General features: G+C 38.8%; 1 pseudogene; it reads left to right on the top strand.

The window, feature by feature from the left end:
• Positions 1-27,095, top strand: part of LOC114263480 (protein phosphatase 2C 51-like) — a 62,494-nt pseudogene that overhangs the window by 8,600 nt on the left and 26,799 nt on the right.

Below are 27,095 nucleotides of genomic sequence, written 5' to 3' on the forward strand. Positions count from 1 at the left end.
TTCCCTTTCTCCACAAAACCTTCTGGTTGCTCCATGTAAATTTATTCTTCAAGATCACCCTGAAGAAATGCGGTCTTCACATCAAGTTGTTCAACTTCAAGGTTCATACTTGCAGCTATGCCAAGTACAACCCGAATAGAAGACATCTTCACAACCGGCGAGAAAATCTCATCAAAGTCAATGCCTTTCTTTTGCCCAAAGCCTTTCACAACATGACGTGATTTGTACCTCAGATTCTTGCTATCATTCTTCAATTTGAAAACTCACTTATTTTTCAGAATTTTCCTCCCTTTAGGCAACTTCACTAAATCATAAGTCTGGTTTTCAAGCAAGGAATTCATCTCCTCGTCCATGGCCTTTTTCCAATCACCTTTCTTTGCATGCTCAATTGCTTCTTAGTAGCTCTCGGGCTCCCCTTGATCAGATATCAATACAAATTCAATAGGAGGATACTTTCTTGAAGGTTGTCGGTCCCTTGTAGATTTCATCAACTCAAGTTGTAGTGGCAATTCTTGAGTTGAATGCTCTTCCTCAATTTCTGCCTTAACTTCATTAGGATTAGCATCATCCTCTACATCTTCAATGGGTGGCTGCACATCTCCCTTATTTTCATCATCAACTGAAGATGAAGGAGATGGATCCATGTCAATGAGGTCACTAGTTTTTGACTCCGGTTGATCACCTTTGCCAAAGTCTTCAATTGTTTGGTCTTCAAGAAACACAACATCACGACTTCGAATAACTTTCTTGTCGACCGGATCCCACAATCTATAACCAAACTCATCATGCCCATAGCCAAGAAAAATGCATTGTCTTGACTTGCTATCAAGCTTAGACCTCTCATCCTTTGGAATGTGAACAAAAGCTCGGCAACCAAACACTCTCAAGTGCTCATAAGACACATCTTTGTCGGTCCAAACTCTTTCTGGAACATCACCATTCAAAGGATAAGAAGGAGACAAATTGATCACGTCAACCGCTGTCCTCATTGCCTCACCCCAAAAAGATCTTGGCAATTTAGCTTGTGAAAGCAGACACTTTGTTCTTTCCACAATGGTGCGGTTCATCCTCTCGGCAACACCATTTTGTTGAGGAGTCTTCTTAACTGTCTTTTGGTGCCGAATACCTTGGCTATGACAATACTCATCAAATGGCCCAATGTATTCACCACCATTGTCTGATCTGATGCACTTCAATTTCTGCCCTGTTTCTCTTTCAACCATGGCCTGAAAATGCTTAAATACTTCTAGAACTTTATCTTTAGTTTTTAGTATAAAAGCCCAAACTTTCCTTGAATAATCATCAATAAAAGTAACAAAATAAAGTGCACCACTATGTGTTCTAACTTTCAAAAGACCACAAACATCCGAATGAATCAACTCCAAAGCATTTTCTTTTCTAGAAGCAACATTTTTATGAAAAGAAACTCTATGTTGTTTACCCGCCAAACAATGAACACAAGTTTTAAGACGTGTACCTTTCAAACCGGGTAAAAGCTCTTTCTTGAACAAAACTTGTAGCCCCTTTTCACTCATATGGCCAAGCCACCTGTGCCATAATTCGGTAGAAATATCATCTTCAAGTGCATTGACAAAACCTTTACAAATTTTCCCTTGCATCGAATAAAGTGTACGAGTCTTCTTGCACTTAGTCACCACCAAAGAATCCTTTGTGGGTTTCCATATTCCATCACCAAATTTGTTGTTGAAGCCTTCATCATCTAGCTTCCCGGTAGAGATCAAATTGAGGCGAATGTCGGGAACATGCCTCACATCTTTAAGCAACAACTTGCAGCCGAAATTTATTTCCAAGCAAACATCACCCATATCAATAATCTTGGACAAACCGTCATTACCCATTCGAACAGAATCATAATCTCCTTTGGTGTAGGTAGTGAAGAAATCAACTCGAGAAGTCACATGAAAAGAAGCACCAGAATCAATCACCCAATTACTCTCTTGGCCCACAAAATTGATACAATCATCTTCATAAATGACCATGAGATCATCAGTAGTAACTGCCATTGTGCTTTCTTACTTCTTATCCACACTTTTGTCACCCCTTTTCTCCTTGTTCTTGAGCTTTCGGCATTCCCGCTTCATGTGCCCTTTATCATGGCAATAATAGCACTCAATGTCTTTCTTTGAAAAAGAATCATCCCTTGATTTGCCGCGGCTTTGATTACGACCATGAGGAGTCTTACTCCTCCCTCTTGTTTTGCTTCAGCCTCTCACAACAAATGCTTCCGAATGAGAGGAACCCGCTGATTTTCTTCTAGTTTCTTCATTCAACAAGCTACTAGTGACTTGGCTCATTGTGACAACTCCATCGGGCACCGAATTACTAACTGTCACAACCAAAGTCTCCCAACTTTCGGGCAAAGAACTAAGTAGCATCAAAGCCTGCAACTCATTATCAAAAATAATTTTCATAGAATCAAGTTGGTTAACAATACTCTTTATTTCATTCAGATGTTCTGGAATAGGGCTGCCCTCTTTATATTTTAAATTAACCAACTTACGAAACAGAAAAGTTTTATTTGTGGCTGATTTTCTATCATAAAGGTCTTCTAATTTTTTCCATAAATCATGTGCTAAAGTTTCAATAGCAACATGATGAAACACACTGTCATCAATCCATTGACAGATAACACCAACAGCTTTTCGATTAAGCCTCTTCCATTCATCATCTTTTATGTCATCAGGTTTGCCACTATCACCCTCAATAGGCCCATATAAATCTTTACAAAATAATAGGTCTTCCATTTTAGTTTTCCAAGTTACCCAATTGCTTCCATTGAAGCTAGACATACGACCCGCATTCCCCTCCATTGATTTACACAAATAAATAAACCCCAATAAACCGTAAGCTCTGATACCAGTTGTTAGGGAAAATCTATGATTCCCCACAAGTAAATCAATCAATGGGAATAAAAACTAATGCGGAAAAATTAAATCAACAGCAACACAAGAATTTTTACGTGGTTCCCTCAATGTGAGGTACGTCCCCAGGATCGAAATCCGATTTCACTATCAACCAAAAAGTTTCCAAACGATTACAAACGAGACACGAATTGTCTCACAAAAACCAACCTTAGGTGAATTCCAAATAATCACAAATAAACAAGAGGAAAGACCTCACCAAATAGATGAACCAAAATCTTCAAAACCAGAATTGAAGAAGATCCAAAATAACGAACCAAATCAACCCACCAAATAATGATCAAACAAATTGATGCTCCACAAAACAAAATCCATCGAATTGCTTGTTCAACTCAAGCCCTATCTCACCAACCAAAGTGTATTCTGCTGCCGCTATATTAATGCCTCGGATGAACATAATATATATATATATATATATTAAATCTTGGGTTTTGTAAACAAATCCTAATTGTTACTAAACTGAATTAGGTCTCTAATATAATAAATTAAAATATATTATACTTAAACCAAACCAAATTAAAATTCTTTAACAAATCAATTGGGTCTCAAACTCCAGCAAGGAGATATATCCCAATAGTTTTGAGAAGATGGATGAGGAAGTGAGTGATTGTGAGAGGGCGGCGGAGAGTACGGCGGTGTTGTCTGTGGTAACGATAGGTTCGACAGTGGTGGTCGCGGTGGTCGGAGAGGAGGAGGTGGTGGTTGCGACTTGTGGCGATTCGAGAGCTGTGCTGTCTCGAGGAGGTGTTGCAATATCTCTGTCTGATGATCATAAGGTAATTTGTAGTATAATTTTGATCCTAATAGAGATCACAATTTTGTAATATATTATTAAAATTTAAAACTCGTAAAAATTTGTTAATGTCATTAGGAATGCGAGATTTTTATTCTTTGAATAAGTCATGATCTTAATTGTGTAAGTTTTAAGAAAAATGAAAGAACCCTAATTTACATAGTTGAGCGCGTTGTCTGTATGCTCACGAACCCAAATGTCAGTCAGTTACATTGTATTTGATTCACTCAAATAATTTACATACACAAAAACACCTATATTTATAGGTGAAGAATACAATCATATCTTGTAATTATAGGGATTAAGCCAAATCAATTATCCAAATTCAAGCCACAAATCATGCATGTGATTTGTGTAAATTGAAGAATCAATTAATCTGTAAGAACAGATTGCATCAGTAACTCTAAACCCATAAACTTATCAAGATATCAATATGTTGGTTTTGATGAATCAAACGTTCACAATTCTAGACTATTTTTGTTGATATGATCTTTTTTTTTTTTTTTTTTGCATAGCCTGGTAGACGTGATGAGTTGGAGAGAATCAAAGGTGCTGGTGGAAGGTTATAAACTAGAATGGGCGTCGAGTCTTGGGAGTTCTTGCTACATCGAGATCTATAGGGATGTAGAATGTTGTTGTGATTTATAGATTTAGTTTCCGATTTCATTAATACATAGATCATACATGTTTCCCAACAAATTAACCAAAAATAATTTTTCAATTTTGAGTGGTTGATTGCTTTGGATTAGGTAAATTGGATTGTTTTTTCTTGGTGTCCATTTAACATTTGTGTTTTCCAGGTAACTAGCTCTCTGTGTTTGAGTTGCTTTTGTTGGAAATGGTTGAAAAATTCTGGGTAAAACCAGAATTTTTTCCTAACTTTGGTCTATTATTTAGGTGGGCCCTGTGCGTCGATTTTCGTGGGTCAAAGTGGTAACGCGTTCTATGTCACGCTGTGATTCACGTGGTATATTTGGTTGCTCAAAACCATTACCGAGTGAATGGGAAATTGAAGCCAAAGTATGCTCCATGGAAATGGAGTTTTGGTGGAAAATCCTTAAAGGTTTGAATAAGGCTTGTCCCATATTGATTTGGTGGGAAGTTTTGAATGGGTTTATAAGGCACGGGTTTGGTACTTGGGGTGTGCCCCAAGGGGTACCCAAGTGTTTTAGAGAGTGAGGTTATGGGCAAAATGAGCTTGACCTATTGGACCCAAAAATCACCACGCGCGTGCCGCCGTCCGGTCGGACGAGCTGGGCGTGGGTGTGAGATTGGGTTAGGCTTGTCCGGCCCAGTACCTAAAAACATTTGAATTTAATTTTATTTTTGGTAAAATAAAATCCATAATTCAAATTAAACCGGAAATAATCTGGTATGGTTTTTCTGTACACCCAAACAAGGCCCTTCCCGTTTTTATCTGTTTGAATTTTGAACCAACAGATTTAAATCTGTTTAAATTCAAAACCAAACAGGTTTCATAACTGTTCAAACAGGTTTACACCTGTTCAATTCAAAACCTGCAGTCACCATTACATCTATAAATAGGACAGCCCTCATTTGATGTAAAATATATAATTTTCGTCCTTAAGAGCTCTGCAAATTTATTCTTCATTTTGTTGCATTATTTTCTTGTAAGAAAGAGTATAAACACTTAGTGTGTTCGTAAGGCAAACAATTTGTAGTGCCGTTATTGTTTGTAGTTGATCATTTCATTTTGGGAGATAGACGTCCACATTCTGAAAGCACTGTGGAGAGGACGAATTTGTCTCAAGGACACAGTGTCAAACACTGAACTTGATCAGATTATTATTCAAGAATTAATCAAGTAAGTTATTTAATTTATTTTCGGTGTTATTATTATTTATTTAAATCAGATTTTAATTTTGTTTTTGTAACAAAATAAAATCTATTTTTTATTTATTTATTTTTATTTCTAGTTTGATTTTTGTAATCAAACAAATTCTCTCATTTTCTTTATTTCTTTTATATTCTGTTTGTTGTTTAGTACCCGAACAGAATTAATCTATTTAAATACAGTGAAGATTGTCCAACAATCTTAAGACAAATTCTTTTGGTATCTTCATTGTATTTAATTTTCTGTGATTTCATAAAGACATATTCTGGTTGGAAAAACAAATAGTGTTTAGGCTATTTGACATATAGTAGTAATATACTGTCTCTTTTCTTTGAGAACTAGTAGTAATATACTAGTGTCATTAACAATTGCAGAAACTTAATTTGTGTTATAGAAAATTATTGTGGTATTTTATTTTTCTAGTTTTAGTAATAAGGAAAATAAAATTATTTTGTGTTATAATTTATTTTCTAGTTTTAGTAACTAGAAAATTAATTTGTGGTTTATTTTTCTGATTTTTGTAATCAGATATTATTTTGGTATTTTATTTTTCTACTGTTAGTAACAAGGAAAATAAAATTATTTTGTGTTTTAATTTATTTTCTGGTTGTAGTAATTAGAAAATTAATTTTGTTAATCTATCATGTAACTTTGTGTCTCGGTCACAATCTGTAAATTTTGTACGTGACTTACGGTTTCGTTTGGAAGGCCACTTAATTTTGAACCCTTTGCGAAAAGGTGTTAGTTCTTTTTACTTTATCATAGTTCATCATGAGTATACATGGAAGTATTTGATTCTGGAGTTAAATATTAGTTTTACAAACTAATTTCATTTTTATTACGAAGAAACCTTTGTGGCTAGTTTATTTTCTTTATTGGTTTACTGATTCATTCTTTAATTTCTGTGTATGGATCCGTAGTCGTGAATAGTTTCTGCACATGAGTCGAAAAACATATATATATATATATATATATATATATTCACAAGGACATTTTAATGTATATATAATTAGTTTATTTTTGTTTAAATCAAACTGATTAAATGAAGGTATGTTTTGTCATTTTTCGGAGTTTAAAGTTTAAAACGCGTTGGATTTTATTTATGGGTTGAGAATCTTTTTATCTCATGATGCAAGTTTTGGGATCATGCATGATTAATTTATTTTGTTAATTCATTGTTTTTAGTTGATGCGTTTGCTATGCATGTATTGATATCAACTCAAGTTATTTCTTAAAAATAATTTCATGTGATTTGGAATGATAAATTGATATGTTGACTATGTACATAAGCAGATTAATTTGAGTATTTCTAATCAAATTTTGGATGGGTGTTTAAACACCAGAGAAATTTAAACATGAAGATGTATGTAGTTATATCATTCCATTTAATTGGAAGTAAATTTAAGAAATCTTTTATGTTGATTATTAGTTTGTCTTGAAATTGTGACATGAGATGTCGTTAATTATTATTTAACTTGCGTAGTAGAATTTGTTAAACCATAAACCATTATATTAATATGGGAGTGTATCTCTTGCATTAGATGAGATAATATGATTTTCTTTTGTCACAAATATTTGATTGTATCTCTTACAATCAAATGGGTTTTTTGAATTATTTGATTCTTAGGCAAAAAATTTTATGAGGATATGATTTTGTCAAAACATTAATTCTGATTTGTGTGGTCATAATTATTTTGGATTTTTTATTTGAAATTTATGAATCATGTTTTGAAATTTATGAATCAAGCACATCATAGTCAACAAGTGATGGATGTTATATTTTGATTTATATTTGATAGGGGTGGTGAATATGATGCACCATTAAATGAATTTTGTGCACAACATGGCATTATTCACCAAACTACAACATCCTATACTCCTCAGCAAAATGGAATTGCTAAAGGAAAGAATAGAATCCTAAAAGAAATGATGAATGCTATGTTACTAAGTTCAGGCTTACCACAGAACTTGTGGGGGGAAGCAATATTGTCTGCTAATTATGTTCTTAACAGAATACCCCACAAGAAAACCAACAGCACTCCTTATGAATTGTGGAAAGGTCGACCGCCTTCCTACAAATACTTAAAAGTGTGGGGGTGTTTGGAAAAAGTTGAAGTTCCTGTTCCTAAAAAGACTAAGATTGGACCAAAAATAGTAGATTGTGTGTTTATTGGTTATGCTCAGAATAATAGTGCATATCGGTTTCTGACTTATAAATCAGAAATACCTGATATAAATGTGAACACTATTATAGAGTCAAGGAATGCTGTGCTTTTTGAACATGTCTTTCCTTACAAGAAAGGACAAGAATTAAGTTTACAGAAAAGAACTTATGATTGCACACAAAGTCAAGAGACTAATGACAATCAAGCACAAGAGACTAGTAATGGTCTCGACCAACATGATTTACCTGATGATGAACCAAGACGAAGTAAGAGAGCGAGAACATCAAAATCCTTTGGTCCAGATTTCCTAACATACCTATTAGAAAATGAACCTCAAAGCTTTAAGGCAGCAATGACAGGTCCTGAAGCACCTTTGTGGAAATAGGCTGTTAATAATGAAATTGAATCCATTATGCAAAATCATACTTGGGAATTGGTGGATCTTCTACCAGGTTCTAAACCTCTTGGATATAAATGGATATTCAAGAGAAAAATGAAAGTAGATGGTTCAATTGACAAGTATAAAGCAAGACTTGTAGTTAAAGCTTACAGACAAAATGAAGGTCTGAATTATTTTGACACATATTCCCCTGTGACAAGAATAACATCCATTCGCATGCTTATTGCTATAGCAGCGTTGTTTAATTTAGAAATACATCAAATGGATGTTAAGACAACTTTCTTAAACGGTGATCTAAATGAAGAGATCTATATGGAGCAACCCGAAGGATTTGTAATGTCGGGGCAAGAAAAGAAAGTTTGTCGGCTTGTAAAATCTCTTTATGGATTAAAATAAGCACCTAAGCAATGGCATGAAAAATTTGATCATGCAATGCTTACTAATGGGTTTAAGATAAACAAATGTGACAAATGCGTCTATGTTAAAAACACTGACCAAGGATATGTCATAGTTTGTTTTTATGTGGATGACATGCTTATCATTGGAAGCAGTCAAAACATGATCAAATCAACTAAGCAAATGCTTAACAAAAGATTTGATATGAAAGATATGGGGGTCGCAGATGTTATATTAGGAATGAAAATTACTAAAACATCTGACGGATATGCGTTATCTCAATCTCATTATATTGAGAAAATTCTTGATAAATTTATCAAGGATGATATGAATTTAGCTAGAACACCTGTAGACGTCAATCTTTATTTATCAAAAAATAAAGGTGATGCGGTATCTGTGACAACCCTCACCTCTGATTAGTGCTAATCTCTGATTAAGCATGATAAGTAATTGATCAAACTGAAATTCTGAACTGAATGCATGAGTATGTTGTTTAATTACATTTCTATCTGTTAGTCATTAAATGATATGTTCATGTTTTAACTTTGAATTGCGAATTGAAGGTCTTATCGACGACCGAACTAGAAATTGGTTAGTGTTATATGCTTATTAGAATTTATGTGATTTTATGGTAGGTTTAATTAAAATTTGATTTAGGATGATTAAATTAGATTAAATTACATTAGTTTAAGTTATTTACCTTATTGCCATTGAGTGGATTATGCTAGGCCACTACTTCTCTCACTCTTTACATTGTTTAGCATCATTCCTCACTCCATCTTCTTGACCCAAAACCGTGAGAGAGGGAGAGATAGGAGAAATTGAGTTCAACAAGAAAATTGGCTTGGAAATTTGAGGAATTGTAGGAAGATTGCAAAAATTGAGCTAGCACACTTGAGATTCAAGACCTAAGGTAGAGAATTCATCCTCTTAATTGTGAATTTGAGTTATTCTTGCATGGTTGATGGGTCGTTGAACACACCAAAATTAAATACTAAACTATACCAAATTCTATCAGAATAATGGCAAGTCCAGGTATCGATCCACAAGGACTATTGTAAAATTAAACTAATTTAATTGTTAAATTCCTAAATTAATTTTGATAAAAAGATTGAATGATCATAACCTAATTAATAACAAATAAATTAAACTAAGGAATTAAATTATCAATAATAAATGAAATTGGATTTACTGAATTGGGGAAAAATCCTAGGGTAGAGAATTCACCACTAACCACATAATTAGGGTTTCCAATTGAAATTAATTATGCTATGGTTTGAACGGATTAATGCTTCGCAACTACAAGCTCAAATCATTTAACAAGAAGATCATCACATTCAATGTACGAGCACGAACCATCTCAAGTAATATGAATCGTTCACTCTAAACTAGGGTAGTGATACGACTCGTTCCTCGTAGCATGGTTCGTCCCATACCTTGGACGTGAAGGAATAGAAAACTCATGTATGGATAATATTCAACAATTACAGAAAGTCAAATATTTGAAAAGATAATGAAAATTATATATAAACAATTTCTAAAACACCATACAATAGTTCAAACCTTTACATAATATAAAATCAAAAAAGAAAAAACCTATTTCATGGCTAGGGTTTCATCAAAACCCTAGAAAAGAAGACTAGCCACTCATGGAGGAGTGGAAGGAGGTAGAAGGAGAAGGAACCACCATGGGAGACATCTTGGAGCTTTTGTTTCTCTTCCTTTCCAAACCCTAGCCTCTCCCTTTAGGTCAAAACAACTTCCGAACCCTAATCCAACCTTTTACTTGCCTTTTTGTACTTCCAATCTCGTCTAAACAGGTTTAAAACGTCGATTTGACTTTCCCAGAAAAAGTCAACGCACGTACGGGAAAGTCAACGCACGTGCGGGAAAGTCAACTCTGCCCAAATTCTGTCTTTTTGCTCATTTTATGCTCCAACGATGTACAACCTGATTGACACTCAACACACATAAAATATACAGTTTGACCAGCAAGTGAAGTTAAGAGATTCTAATTAACGGCCTCAATGACGTACATTTCAGCCTTAATCACATCCCCCAACTTACTACTTGCTAGTCCTCAAGCAAGTAAAATAAAATAAAATTAAACAAAATCTATCTATTTCCTCTTTCGTGGGAAAACGGTTGCATTTAGCATATGCAACAAGCCTTTAAACCACAAGGTTGCCCCAAGCGGACGAGTAAAGTCTCGTGAGGGTTTCCAGAAATGATACCCACAAACATTTACATATTCATATATACTCAACAACAAATGACTACACTACTCCACCTAACAATCAACTTATGTGCCACTACAGTGTGATATTTAGACATCATGAGTCATTAAAGACACAGTGGACAAGCATGAGGAACCTATTGAGTCAAAACCACAATTCAGTTAATACAAAAGTAAAGTTCCCTACACTTGTGCATGCTAGTAGACAAGTCATGAGTACCCTCGGTGTAAAGTGCAATCTCCATATTAGTTAACTATCCACTATAATAGTCCAGTGTAACTCATAATAACACCCATCATATACAGAAAAACTAACCTGTTGCAGCCAAGATTTTCAAAAGTTGTTGTTGTTGTTGTTGTTTTTTTGTTTTTTTTTTTTAAATGACTGTGCAATGTCCTGATCCATTAAGTTTTCTAATCAACCCATGTAACAAGCATTGGGCCAATGACTCCCAAACCAGACGGTTTTAGGGCACTAGGTGTAAAGACACCCCTACGGGCTTAATAACTCGAGTTGAAAAGGCTACGAATCCGAACAAGTCATTCTTCTTATTTTTCCTTAACTGTGCAATGTCCAAGTCCCTTAAGCTTTCTAATTAACCCATGTAACAAGCATTGGGCCAATGACTCCCAAACCAGACGGTTTTAGGGCATTAGGTGTAGAGACACCCCTACGGGCTTAATAACTCGAGTTAAAAAAGCTACGGACCCAAACTAGTCAAGTGTTTTTTTTTTTAAGAATCTTGGCTCCTCATTTATTCTTTTCTGCAACTCTAGCTATTATCAATGATGTACACCAGGGATTATAATAAAAAGATCACTGCTATGATAGTGTGTTCATGTGAATTAAGGCATACTCATGACAAGTGTACTAATACCACAAACATAGACAACTCTCCTCGTGCAAACATGGCATGCAAGTATCTACCCGATAAATCATTTTCATACAAGTCTACTATGCTCTCTAATTAACATATGCAAATATCATCACTCTACTAGCAAAAAGTCACATCAAGTGGAGTAATGCAATCAAGTGAAACATGTATAAGCATGAATTATGAGCCAAATAGCAATGCACAAATGAAAATATGACTCTCATCCCCCAACTTGAATATGACATTGTCCTCAATGGAAAATGAAAGAGAAATGAGAGAAAATTACCAGAATTGTAGGTGCATATCCAGGTGGGCAGAGAGTAACATATACACACTTCACTCTCTTTTTTTTTTTGTTTTTTTGTTTTTTTTTTGAAGAAGGAAAATAAAAATAAAAATAAAAGAGACAAAGCAGTATACAGGCGGGTACTACGGAGAAGCCGGTGGTGGTGGTGGTGGGAAATGCTGGGCAAACAAGGTTTGCATCAAAGCGCGCGTCTCGAAGGCGTCATCCTGACCCTGTTGCCGGATGGCGAGGTTATCGGCGTGTAGCTGATCGAAGCGCGCCTGAGAATAGTCGCGATGAGCCTGAAAATCCGTGTGCAACTCCATGAGACTCTGGTGGTGATCACGAAGAGTACGGTGGACCTGATCGACAGAGTGCTGAAGCTGTAAGTACTCCTCGCGAGTCATGTAGAGTGGGTCCCCTTGGGGAGGCACGGGGGGAACAGGATGAACTGGGTGGTCATGTACGGGGTCTTGGGCCTCATCAACTGGGGCACCTACCGGCTGCGGGATGCGAGATATGCTGTGCTGCCATTCCCGCTGGCCGAATGTCGGATACCCTTTATCAATCTCCTCATCCTCAGCAATGGGGAGGTGGTTCAGCTCAAACACAAGTGTCAACAAATTGGCGAATGGTAGTGGCCAAGTCAGGTTCTACAGAGGAGTAGGTCGAACTGCCTCACGTAGAAATTTTTGCAAATGCATCAAAATGAAATCCTCAAGCGGGACCTGATAGCCAAGCTGATACCCGTATAAAACCCGCACAAACTCCAAACGGCGCTCAGCTCGATGCCCAAGTGGAAGGACATTCTTATGGACCACGAAATCAAGGAAAAGCAAGCGGCTAGGTAGCTTGCTCCGCCGCAAGCATGTGAAACTGTTGTCACCGTGGGCTCCCGGGAAGTATTGCTGGATGAGGCGATGTATGGGTTGTCGATCCTCAACTTTCGGGAAAGGCTGATATTCCGGTTTGGCGAAAAACTCTAATACTGTGGCAATCATGGCTGAGGTGATGTGGACAACATGACCATCAATGTTAGAGAGCAGTCCAACCGTGGTGGGTGTCTCATGCAGGTTCTGGTAAAATAGTCGGACCAGACGAGGATAAGTGGGCGCGGTCACAGCGCAAATGCCCAACTGTTGCCGGAGTCGGAGCTGCTCAATAGCCCAAGTAGTGTCCTCGTCACGCTGGAAAAATGGCAGGTTGAACTGCGTGAGCTTGTGAAGAGGGCGTGAAGCCCACTCCGGCCGTGGCAGGTCACCTGGTGGTGGTGGCGAGGATGGTGGTGACGGTGGTGGTGGTGGTGCCGAAGAGGATGCACCCCTGGCCATTTTGGAGGCCCGAGTAGAGACACGGCGACTCATATCCTGTACACACCAACAATAAATACAGAAACTCGTGAAACCAGCATGAGAATCAAATAAAATATGAAAGCACAAATTTGCCCACTAATGTACCACATGCAATTCCCACTTTTTTTTTTTTTTTAAAAAATGAAATTAATTAAATAAATGAAGTAAAATGTCATTAAATTAAATTAACTAAACTATAAACTAAACTAAACTAAACTATAAAATAACTAAACTACCAAATAGACCAAAGTATAGAGTAAAACAACCAAAACTAAACCCCCCCCCCCTTTTTTTTTTTTGAAGAGAAGAAAATTAAATAAAACTTCAGAAAATAAAATAAAATAAAATAAACTAAACTACTTAGAAAGCATATGAATAATGACATCATAGAATAAGATAAAAATAAAATCACTAACTACACAAGTATAAGAAAAATAAAAATAAAACCAAATTGCACTAACTAATTAAATTAACCAGAATCACTACGAAGCAATTTAAACTAAATAAATATAACAAATAAAAAAAAAAACTAAATTAGGATTAGTGTTAGTACCAATATTTATGAGTTTTTTTTTTTTTTTTTTTTTTTTTTGCACGTGCGCCATAAAGGGCCGCACGTGCGGTGCTCATCTTTCTCATGTGCCGAGTTTGGTTCTGTTTTTTTTTTTTTTTTGAACAAACTAACAAACATGCATTCTACAACTACAAGAGCACAAATAAAATTAAAAAAAATAATAAATGATAATGACCACTAAAAATACTAAAAAGAAATAAATCAGTCATGGCTAAGAGGTAGAGAAAGAGAAATTACCTAGAAAAAGTAGAGAAAGAGAGGGGAAAAAAAATATGGAGGTTCGCCGGAAAAAATGGTGGTCACCGGAGTTTCGTCGGACGGCGAGAGAAGTGGTGCCGGCGATGAGATGATGGTGGTGAGGAAGAAGAAAGAAGAAGAAAAGGGAATAAGAAGAAGAAAAGGAAGAAGAAGAAAGTGGGTTTGTGGGGTTAAGAGAGAGAGAGAGAGAGAGAGAGAGAGAGAGAGAGAGAAATTTGAGAGTGAGAGTGATTGGGAGAGAGTGAGTTGTGTTAGATAAGGGTTGTCTTTTTTTTTTTTTTTTTTTTGGTACGAAAATAGGAAATAAAAATAAATAAATAAATAAAAAGTTTTTTTTTTTTTTGGAAAATCGGCGTCCCGCACGTGCGGGAGTCAAGCCGCACGTGCGGCTAGTCAACGCACGCCACTCCCGCACTTGCTTATTTAGCAGAGTGCAACTTGATTTTGCCAAATTTTCCCGCACGTGCGGGGCCCATGCCGCACGTGCGGCGATTTCAACTCCGCGCGATTTTTTATTTTTTATTTTTGGAAAATCGGCGTCCCGCACGTGCGGGAGTCAAGCCGCACGTGCGGCTGGTCAACGCACGCCGTTCCACAGTTGCTTATTTAGCAAAGTGCAAGGTTGGTTTTCACCAAATGTCCCGCACGTGCGGGGCTTAGGCCGCACGTGCGGCAATTTCACCCCTTTTTTTTTTTTTAGTGAACAAGTATAAGCTCTTTTTTTTTTTAATTATATTATATTATTTATTTAAAATTGATCAAGTATAAACACAAAAAATAAACATGAAAGCATGCTTTTAAACACTGAGAATAAACATTTCTACCTTCAATTGACATCCGGAATAAATATAGCACAAAAGAACATACGGAATGCCCATTAAAGGTATAATCTTCACGCGAAAATTACAGGTATTACTTTTCTCCCTAACTGTATTTGTAACTTTCCCTATTCTCCAACAGGGTGACAGACTAGGTTGATTTGGTATTCAGAATCGAGGCGCATAAAGCTACCTCAATCTATGGGGCTGCCATACAGAGTTCAAGCCGAGGTAGTTTTGAAGCAATCTCCACACCCCTGGGTATTTAAACCAGGCTTTAGTCTCGGAAATCCCAAACCTTTGTGTTCTAGGCTTTTCCATTCGAACTCTAGTTTCCACCGTCTCCGTTGGTCTCCTAGGAACTCACTACAAACACGGTTAGGTGGCTATACCAGACCGTCAGATGCCGTTCCGGCACGACAAACACCAAAGGAATTACACCTTTAGAGGATTTAAAGTCTCCTAGACGCAAGTAAAGCATAACGAGAACAAAGAAAAACATAATAGCATAGAAGGGAAAGAAAAGAGAACAAGAAATCAATTTATCAATCATAGTAAAATGGGTCCATCAAAGCAATGGACTCAATCATATCCCCATTCCCAATCCCCTCTATATATGGTTTCAATCTTTGGCCATTCACTTTGAAAGTGTGGCAAGATTTTGGATCTCGCACCTCAACGGCGCCATGACTAAATGCCTCAACAACCTCAAAGGGGCCATCCCATCTTGATCTTAGCTTACTCGGAAAGAGTCTCAATTTTGAATTAAAAAGCCACACTTTTTGGTCGGGTTCAAAGGATTTTCTATTAATGTGCTTGTCATGGAATTCCTTAGTCCGAGCTTTAAAACTCTCGAACTCTCATATGCATCATTCCGAATTTCCTCCAGCTCATTGAGTTGCAATTTCCGGTTGAGCCAAGTCGCGGCCATATCGAAGTTAAACTTCTTTATGGCCCACAATGCTCGATGCTCAAGTTCAACCGGGAGATGACAAGCTTTGCCAAACACCGCCCTATATGGTGACATCCCAATAGGTGTCTTATAAGCAGTGCGGTAAGCCCATAATGCATCAATTAATCGTTGTGACCAATCTTTCCTATCCGGTCTCACCGTTTTCTCAATTATGTGCTTTACCTCCCTATTTGAGACTTCTACTTGGCCACTAGTTTGAGGGTGGTATGGAGTGCCAACTTTATGGGTGATAGAGTATTTCTTAACTATCGACTCAAAGAACCGGTTACAAAAATGTGTACCCTGATCACTTATTATGGCTCTAGGAAATCCAAAACGACTAAAGATATTTTCATGCAAAAATTTGATTACCACTCTATGATCGTTTGTTCGGGTAGCTATTGCCTCCACCCACTTAGACACATAATCTACTGCCAAGAGAATGTACTCAAACCCGAACGACGACGGGAAAGGGCCCATAAAATCAATCCCCCAAACATCAAATATTTCTACCACAAGAATAGGGGACATTGGCATCATGTCACGCCGAGACATCGAACCCATTTGCTGACAACGCAAACAAGTTCTACAAAATTGATGGGCATCTTTAAAAATTGTGGGCCAATAAAACCCGCTTTGTAAAATCTTAGTGGCTGTTTTATGCCCACTAAAATGACCTCCACATGCAGAAGAATGACAAAATGTAAGAATGCTATGCACCTCACTCTCCGGCACACACCGTCGGATCACTTGGTCGGAACAATATTTAAATAACTCCGGATCCTCCCAAAAGTAATACCTGACCTATGAAAAGAATCGGTCTTTGTCTTGCTTAGACCAATTCTGCGGAGTTTGCCCAATGGCCAAGTAATTCACAATATGTGCAAACCACGGGGGGCTCGCTTGTGACAGCTCAAAAAGTTGTTCGTCCGGAAACGAATCATGCAAAATAAGAGGGTCGCTATTATACTCAACGAGGATTCGGGAGAGATGATCCGCCACCACATTCTCAGATCCTTTCTTATCACGGATCTCTAAATCAAATTCCTGAAGCAACAAAATCCATCTAATCAACCTAGGTTTGTTCTCTTTCTTAGATAGTAAATACCGCAAAGCGGCATGATCAGTGAAGACTATGACCTGGGAACCTAGGAGATAAGACCGGAATTTGTTTAAGGCAAAGACCACAGCTAGCAACTCTTTCTCGGTAGTAGTGTAGTTCAATTGAGCATCCGAGAGAGTGCGACTAGCATAATATATAGCAAATGGTGCCTTATTGACCCTTTGGCCCAACACAGCCCCGACAGCATAATCGGAGGCATCACATATGATTTCAAAAGGAAGAGACCAATCTGGTGATTTCATGATTGGGGCGGTGGTCAAGGCCATTCTTAGTGTTTCGAATGCCTTTAAGCATGCTTCATCAAAGACAAAAGGCGCGTCCTTAACTAGTAAACTACACAAAGGATGTGATATCTTACTAAAGTCTTTGATGAACCTACGGTAAAAACCTGCATGCCCTAGGAAAGACCTAATTTGATGCACGGAATTGGGTGGAGGAAGGCCTGCAATGAGGTCAACCTTAGCCTTGTCAACTTCTATACCTCGAGGGGACACAATGTGTCCCAACACTATACCCTCACGAACCATAAATTGTCTCTTTTCCCAACTCAAGATTAGGTTTGCCTCAGTACATCGTTCTAACACTCTAGTCAAGTTCCTAAGGCATTCCTTAAAAGACAGTCCAAACACCGAAAAGTCATCCATAAAAACCTCTAAGAATTTCTCCACCATGTCGGAGAAAATGGCCATCATACACCGTTGAAAGGTCGCCGGTGCATTACACAGCCCAAAGGGCATGCGCCTGTAAGCAAAAGTACCAAAAGGGCATGTGAATGTGGTCTTTTCCTGGTCAGCGGGGTACACCGGGACTTGATTATACCTCGAATAGCCATCAAGAAAACAATAGAAACCCTGCCCCGCTAACCGCTCTAGGATTTGGTCAATGAAAGGTAAGGGAAAATGGTCCTTCCTAGTCGAGGAATTTAGTCTCCTATAATCAATGCACACTCGCCACCCAGTAGTGGTTCGTGTGGGGACTAACTCTCCTCCTTCATTCTCAACAACAGTGATGCCCGATTTCTTGGGCACTACTTGTGTGGGACTCACCCACTTGCTATCTGAGATGGGGTATATGATACCCGCATCCAATAATTTCAAAACCTCCTTCTTCACCACCTCTTTCATGTTAGGATTCAGTCTCCGTTGCATTTTGCGAGAAGGTTTGGTGTCCTCCTCTAGGTGTATATAATGCATGCACACAGAGGGATCTATCCCTTTCAAATTAGCCACTGACCACCCTATAGCACTCCGATGTGCCACGAGGACACTCATTAACTGACTCTCCTGCGCTGCAGTCAAGTCAGATGCAATGATGACCGGTAAAGTATCTTGGGGCCCTAAAAATGCATACTTGAGTGTGGCCGGAAGTGGCTTCAACTCAAGTGTAGGTGGTGTGACCAAAGATGGTGTGGTAGGCTCTCTCGACAGAGGAGGAAGTGACTCAAACCGGGCTTTCCATGGAGGAAAATCCGGTGTAGAAGAAGAATTAAGCAAAACATTCACCTCCTCAACTGACCCATCTATATCAAAATTTTCAAACCCAAAATGAGCTAGACAAGCCTCCAAAGGGTCCTCTACAAGAATGGAGGGCAAAGCCTCCTCAACAATCTCATCCACAACATCCACTAATAAGCACTCCTCTCTCTCATGAGGTTGTTGTGATGCTTGGAAAACATTAAGTTTCACTTGCATGTTACCAAATGAAACTTCCATAACCCCGGTCCGACAATTAATGCATGCACTGGCCGTAGCCAAGAAAGGTCGACCCAAAATCACCGGGATTTGTTTCCTCGAACTGGCTACCGGTTCCATATCTAAAACCAAAAAGTCAACAGGGAAGTAGAACCTATCAACCTTAACTAGCACATCCTCAATCATGCCTCGTGGCACTTTGAGGGACCGGTCAGCCAACTGGAGAGTAACAGTAGTGGGCTTCAACTCGCCAAGCCCGAATTCCTCGTACACAGAGTACGGCAACAAATTAACACTAGCCCCTAAATCCAATAAGGCCCTATCAATGAAATGGTCCCCTATAATGCATGCAATGGTTGGGGCACCTGGGTCCTTAAGCTTAGGAGGTGTGTCATTCAACAAGATGGAGCTTACTTGCTCCGTGAGTAGGACCTTTTGGGATACATGTGTCCTAGATTTACGCTTTTACGTACAAAGGTCCTTCAAAAATTTGGCATATGATGGTACTTGCTTAATCGCCTCCAACAGGGGGAGGTTGATTTTTACCTGTTTAAAGACCTCCATCATTGCCTCCATAGATGCCGCCTTCTTATTCAAAGGGGACGGTGTATCAAGGCACTGGGGAAAGGGTGCCTTAGGCACATATGGTGCCTTGGGCTCAAATGAAGTGTTAGGGACTAAGTCATCCCTCTTAAGTGTTTCCTCCTCACCCTTATTCTCCCTAGGTGAACCACCGTGGTCACCCTTCCTAACTCTAGTTGCATCAGATGCAACTGACTGAGGCTCTAACTCCCTACCACTTCTTAAAGCAACCACCGCCTGCACTTGCTCATGTTGCTTACCATTCCCACCCGAACTCTCTGCCCCGTATTGCCCCTTAGGGTTGGCCACAGTTTGACTTGGTAATTTTCCCTCCTCTCTTCGATTCATATTATTAGCCATTTGACCCAATTGGGCCTCTAGCTTGGCAATAGAGTGATTATGGGAGTGAACTACCGGTGCTAACCCCTTAAGTTCTACGAGAACTTCCAAAACCTGAGTCTCAAAGGCAAAGTTGCCCTGAGGAACAGGCGGGGGTTGTGGTTGCCGGTACGGTTGTGGGGGTCGATAAGGTTGCGGTGGTCGGTAGGATGATTGGTTGGCAAAATTATTGAAATTCTGCCTTGGTGGTGGCGGATTGTAAGAAGTGCTTTGTGAAGGGGGTCTCCATGAGAAATTAGGGTGATTTCTCCATCCCGGATTGTATGTGTTGGAGTATGGATCATTACCCGGGTTGGAGAATCCTTGAGCCGCATTCACATGCTCTTGGACTAACTCCGGAAATTGTGATGCCGAAGGGCATTCACTTAAGTCATGAGCAGGGCTCGCGCAAATAACACATGCCTCGTGAAATTGAGGTTGATCTTGTTGGGTAGGGGCATGACCCGTAGCTAATAATTGGTCCATCTTGCGGGACAGTGCCTCTACTTGTTGTGCTAACTCTAGGTTTTGCCCGACCTCATAAATGCCCCCTCTTTTCGGGGCTCCAACTACGGGTTGCCGGACTTGTCGGGCTGCAGATGCATGGTGAAGGGAATTATCACTTAGGTTCTCAAACAATTGCCATGCCTCGGCATCATTTTTAGACATAAATGTCCCACCACAGGACGAATCCACCATTTGGCGGTGCGGCTCAGTTAAGCCATAATAAAATGTTTGAACAAGTTGCCAATTAGGCACTTGGTGGTGAGGACATTGTTGGAGAAGGTCTCTAAGTCTTTCCCACGTCTCATGGAATTGCTCGCCATCCATTTGAGCAAAGTTTGTGATGGCTCGCCTAAGCTGGTTGGTTTTACCTATGGGAAAGTACTTCTCTAAGAACCGTTGCTGTAATTGGTCCCAAGTTGTGATTGAATTAGCAGGTAAAGAATTTAGCCAGTGTTTGGCTTTATCCTTTAACGAGAATGGAAACAATCGCAACATTAAAGCCTCATTTGTGAAATTCTGGATCCTCACTGTCGAGCAAATTTCCAGAAATTCATTCAAATGCTTATAAGGGTCATCATGAGTTAGTCCATGGAATGATGGGAGCATTTGTATAGTGCTGGACTTAATCTCATAACGAGCAGCAGTGGTATTGGGCAATTGGATGCATGATGGTGATGTATATGCAGTGGGTGTAAAATAATCCTTAAGGGTCCGGTTAGGCACATTCGGGACATTAGGATCTGCCATCTCTAATGGCTCAATGTATGAATATGAATATTCAAGCCTAGGAATACGGGCAGAGGTCCTAAGTCTCCTAAGGGTCCTTTCTAGTTCAAGGTCCAAACTCCACAATTCAGGGCGACAAGAACGACGCCCGTGCATACACTACCCAAACACACACAACAAGTTCCGACTCTGTGCACTAAGTATGAACGCAAAATACCAAAGGAAGAAATACTCACAGCGGTTTAACGAAAACGCTTTACTCGTCTTACGGATGGTTGACGTGTAGACGTTGTCTCCAACCTCTGTTTGAGCTTTGACTTCCGTTTTAGCACTTTGGTGCTTTGCTTGTGAGTGTTTGCTTCTGTTTACTCACTTTAGTGCTGCGGTTTTTTTTTTTTAATTTTTGAAGCTCGGCTGCGCTCCGCTTGCACTTCAGTGATAGCTCCAATTTCAAACGCTCTGCACACTTAGCAACACCAAAAGCATAAAATCCTAAACTAAAAATTAAAATAAGAATGTAACTTTAAATTAACTAATTTCGCCAGAAGTCCCCGGCAACGGCGCCAAAATTTGATGGGTCGTTGAACACACCAAAATTAAATACTAAACTATACCAAATTCTATCAGAATAATGGCAAGTCCAGGTATCGATCCACAGGGACTATTGTGAAATTAAACTAATTTAATTGTTAAATTCCTAAATTAATTTTGATAAAAAGATTGAATGATCATAACCTAATTTAATAACAAATAAGTTAAACTAAGGAATTAAATTATCAATAATAAATGAAATTGGATTTACTGAATTGGGGAAAAATCCTAGGGTAGAGAATTCACCACTAACCACATAATTAGGGTTTCCAATTGAAATTAATTATGCTATGGTTTGAACGGATTAATGCTTCGCAACTACAAGCTCAAAGCATTTAACAAGAAGATCATCACATTCAATGTACGAGCACGAACCATCTCAAGTAATATGAATCGTTCACTCTAAACTAGGGTAGTGATACGACTCGTTCCTCGTAGCATGGTTCGTCCCATACCTTGAACGTGAAGGAATAGAAAACTCATGTATGGATAATATTCAACAATCACAGAAAGTCAAATATTTGAAAAGATAATGAAAATTATATATAAAGAATTTCTAAAACACCATACAATGGTTCAAACCTTTACATAATATAAAATCAAAAAAGGAAAAACCTATTACATGGCTAGGGTTTCATCAAAACCCTAGAAAAGAAGACTAGCCACTCATGGAGGAGTGGAAGGAGGTAGAAGGAGAAGGAACCACCATGGGAGACATCTTGGAGCTTTTGTTTCTCTTCCTTTCCAAACCCTAGCCTCTCCCTTTAGGTCAAAACAACTTCTGAACCCTAATCCAGCCTTTTACTTGCCTTTTTATACTTTCAATCTTGTCCAAACAGGTTTAAAACGTCGATTTGACTTTCCCAGAAAAAGTCAACGCACGTGCGGGAAAGTCAACTCTGCCCAAATTCTGTCTTTTTGCTCATTTTATGCTCCAACGATGTACAACCTGATTGACACTCAACACACATAAATATACAGTTTGACCAGCAAGTGAAGTTAAGAGATTCTAATTAACGGCCTCAATGACGTACATTTCAGCCTTAATCACATCCCCCAACTTACTACTTGCTAGTCCTCAAGCAAGTAAAATAAAGTAAAATTAAACAAAATCTATCTATTTCCTCTTTCGTGGGAAAACGGTTGCATTTAGCATATGCAACAAGCCTTTAAACCACAAGGTTACCCCAAGTGGACGAGTAAAGTCTCGTGAGGGTTTCCAGAAATGATACCCACAAACATTTACATATTCATATATACTCAACAACAAATGACTGCACTACTCCACTTAACAATCAACTTATGTGCCACTACAGTGTGATATTTAGACATCATGAGTCATTAAAGACACAGTGGACAAGCATGAAGGAACCTATTGAGTCAAAACCACAATTCAGTTAATACAAAAGTAAAGTTCCCTATACTTGTGCATGCTAGTAGACAAGTCATGAGTATCCTCGGTGTAAAGTGCAATCTCCATATTAGTTAACTATCCACTATAATAGTCCAGTGTAACTCATAATAACACCCATCATATACAGAAAAACTAACCTGTTGCAGCCAAGATTTTCAGAGCGATAGGATGTCCTAGAAAAGTGAATAGGGCACGAGTTATATCAGAGCGATACTAAAGCACGAGTTATACCGGACACACGTGTCCAAATGAGCTATAGGATGTCCTAGAAAAGTGAATAGGGCATTGCATGAGCATTGAAAAAGTGTGTGTGGCCATGACATGAATATATGTGCTAATGTGCTAATGTGTTTGAGTAAGCAATTTCCTATGTTTATGATTACTGTATTGCATATAGTGAAATGGACAATGCAAGGAATGCCGATGAAACGGAACCATCTAATGCCAGAATGGCAAGATTTGAAAGAACAGTTGAACTATTGACTGAGGCCTTAAGGCAACAACAGAACCAACAGCCCCCACCTCCTCCAGTACAGTCGGAACCAAATGTTAATGAGGACATTATTGCTTTGACACAGAAGTTCAGCAAAATGAAACCACCATCATTTCAGGGAGGCCTTGAACCATTAAAGGCCGAAGCATGGGTTCTAGAAATGGAGAAGTTGTTCGAAGTGTTTCCGTGCTCTGAAGCACACAAGGTGTTACTGGCTACCTTCACTCTACAAGACGAGGCTAGACGGTGGTGGATGCTCGTCCGTGATACCAATAATGTTATGACTTGGGCTCAGTTTAAGGGAGCCTTCTTTGAGAAATATTTTCCTCAGTGTGTCAGGGATCGTAAGGTAACTGAATTTGAACAGTTGAAACAGGGTACCATGTTAGTAACAGAATATGAATCAAAGTTCACCGAACTCGCCTGATATGCACCACACATGGTGGATACAGATTATAAAAAGGTCAGAAAGTTTGAGGGTGGGCATAATGTCGTGATACTGGACTGAATCAACGTTCTGAAGTTAGTTAAGTATGTGGATGTTCTCGACCGAGCAATAATATCTGAGTCGAATATCGAAGCATTGAAACAGACTGAAACACTAGCAACTAAGTGGCGTGGTAAGAGACGGGGCTTTAAGTTTAAGAAAGGCCGGAACAGTTCATTGAACAAGAAGCAAAACACTGGGTCTTCGAACAGTTCTACTCAGGGTAACAATTCCATACCGCCCTGTTCAGAGTGTGGCAAGAGACACAAAAGGGTATGCAATAAAATTTATGGTGCTTGTTACAGGTGTGGCAAGGTGGGCCACGTGGTCAAAGATTTCCTTTCCACTTCTCAAAGCAATAGTAAAGTTGCAGCTAGCGTCGCAGTATCAACTGCTCCACCAAAACCCAACCCCAAAGCTACTGGGAAAGAGCCTTTAAGGTAAGGCCGGGTATTTGCACTCGTACTGGGAGATGTGTAGAATACCGAGACAGTTGTGTCAGGTATACTCTCTATTTGTGCTCAAGATGCATATATTCTGATTGATTCGGGGTCTACGCATTCGTTTGTCTCGCATGCTTTTTCGCGAAAATTAAATACACCACTGGAACCCATGAACCATTTGTTAGCTGTATCTTCACCCGCTGGGGTATCCATGACATATTCTTATATGTATCCTACATGTGAGATTGTTGTTGGGGATGTACATTTGTATATTGATTTACTGCCATTGAACATTGATCATTTTGATGTGATTTTGGGAATGGACTGGTTAACAAAATATCATGCTATCATAGACTATGTAACAAAACAAGTTATTTTTCGTCCACCTGGTTTACCTGAATTTGTGTTTAACGTAGTTGGAGTAGTACCTCCCCCATACCTGATTTCATCCATGAAAGCTTTTAGATTGATTAAAAAGGGGTGTAAAGGGTATCTATGTTGCATATTAACTGTACCTACAGATGCTAAAGCTAATGTGGACAGTATTCCTATAGTCAGAGAATTCCCAGATATTTTTCCAGATGATTTGCCAGGGGATTTGATTGATAGAGAGATTGAGTTCACCATTGAAGTGTTACCGGGTACACAGCCAGTTTCCAAAGCTCCTTACAGAATGACACCTACTGAATTGAAGGAATTGAAAGTTCAACTGCAAGAATTGCTGGACAAAAAGTTTATCAGGCCCAGTACTTCACCGTGGGGTGCACCAATTTTATTTGTGAAAAAGAAAGACGGCTCACTGAGACTCTGCATTGACTACCGTGAATTGAATAAGGTAACAACGAAAAACAAATACCCATTACCTCGTATTGATGATTTATTTGACCAGTTACAGGGTGCCCAGGTCTTCTCCAAAATTGACCTTAGATCTGGATACCACCAGTTGAAGGTGAAAATAGAGGACATTGAAAAGACTGCCTTTTGAACGAGGTACGGACATTATGAATTTCTTGTTATGCCCTTTGGAGTTACCAATGCGCCTGCCGCATTTATGGACCTTATGAACAAAATTTTTAAACCGTTCCTTGATGAATTTGTAGTTGTTTTAATAGATGACATTTTGATTTATTCCAAGAGTACGGAAGAACATGAACATCATTTGAGAGTTGCTTTGCAGACCCTAAGAGAACAAAAACTGTATGCAAAACTAACGAAATGTGAATTTTGGTTTGAAAACATTATGTTTTTGGGACATGTAATTAGTAAGGATGGTATTACAGTTGACCCACACAAAATTGAAGCGGTGGTGAATTGGCCTAGACCAACAAATGTTACAGAAGTTCGAAGTTTCTTGGGTTTAGCCGGGTACTACAGAAGGTTTGTGAAAGACTTCTCCAAAATTGCCTTACCATTGACTCAGTTGACTCAAAAGGGAATATCATTTGACTGGACCGATCAGAGAGAATCAGTCTTCCAAGAGTTAAAGACTCAACTCATGACTGCACCGATTCTCACCTTACCCTCAAGTACAGATGGATTTACTATTTTTAGTGATGCTTCTTACAAGGGTTTGGGATGTGTGTTAATGCAAAATGGTAAAGTTATTGCATATGCTTCCTGACAACTGAGACCACATGAAAAGAACTACCCGACTCATGACTTAGAACTTGATGCAGTGGTGTTTGCATTGAAAATTTGGCGTCACTACCTAGATGGGGCAACATGTGAGGTGTACACAGACCACAAGAGTTTAAAATACTTCTTTACACAGAAAGAGTTGAACATGAGACAATGGAGATGGTTAGAACTGATAAAAGACTACGATCTACAAATTTTGTACCACCCAGGAAAAGCCAACACCGTTGCTGATACACTTAGCCGAAAATCAATTGGGAATTTAGCCTATCTACTCACCAAACAGAAAGAACTATTGTGTGATCTTGACAAATTTGGAGTTGAGATTGTTTTGCGTGAACAAGGTGGGACATTGGCTGCTATTTCTGCTCAACCGGCACTTATTGAGGAGATTAAAGAGAGACAACAAAAAGATGACTTACTGTAAAAGATCATCGATGAACGGGAATCCAAACCGAGGCTAGACTTTAAATTTGAGAACGATGTGTTAAAATTCCAGGGAAGGTTGTGTGTACCAAATGACTCTGAACTGAAAAGGCGAATTTTACAAGAAGGCCACAATTCAAAACTTTCCATCCATCCAGGAAATACAAAAATATATCAAGATTTGAAACTGAATTTCTAGTGGCCGGGAATGAAGAAAGAAATTGTCGAGTTCGTATCAAAATGCCTACATTGTCAACAAGTCAATGCCGAACATCAACGACCCGCAGGCTTACTTTGGCCCTTACCAATACCGGAGTGGAAATGGGAACATATTACTATAGATTTTATGGTTGGACTGCCTCGCTCCAATAAAAGTATGGACTTAATCTGGGTTATTGTTTATAGATTGACGAAATCTGCTCACTTCTTACCTGTCAAAACAATTTATAACGCGGACAATTTCGCTACAATTTATATTGATGAAATTGTTAGACTGTATGGAGTGCCTGTATCTATTGTTTCTGATAGGGACTCGAAGTTTACATCGAGATTTTGGCAAAGTCTGCAAGCGGCATTGGGTACTGAATTGAGACTGAGTAGTGCATACCATCCTCAGACAGATGGCCAATCAGAGAGGACCATCCAGACTCTAAAGGATTTACTGTGTATGTGTGTTCTTGATTTCCAAGGAAATTGG

The sequence above is a fragment of the Camellia sinensis genome, chromosome 8 (assembly GCF_055761805.1).
Source record: "Camellia sinensis isolate YWXY chromosome 8, ASM5576180v1, whole genome shotgun sequence".
Taxonomy (NCBI): domain Eukaryota; kingdom Viridiplantae; phylum Streptophyta; class Magnoliopsida; order Ericales; family Theaceae; genus Camellia; species Camellia sinensis.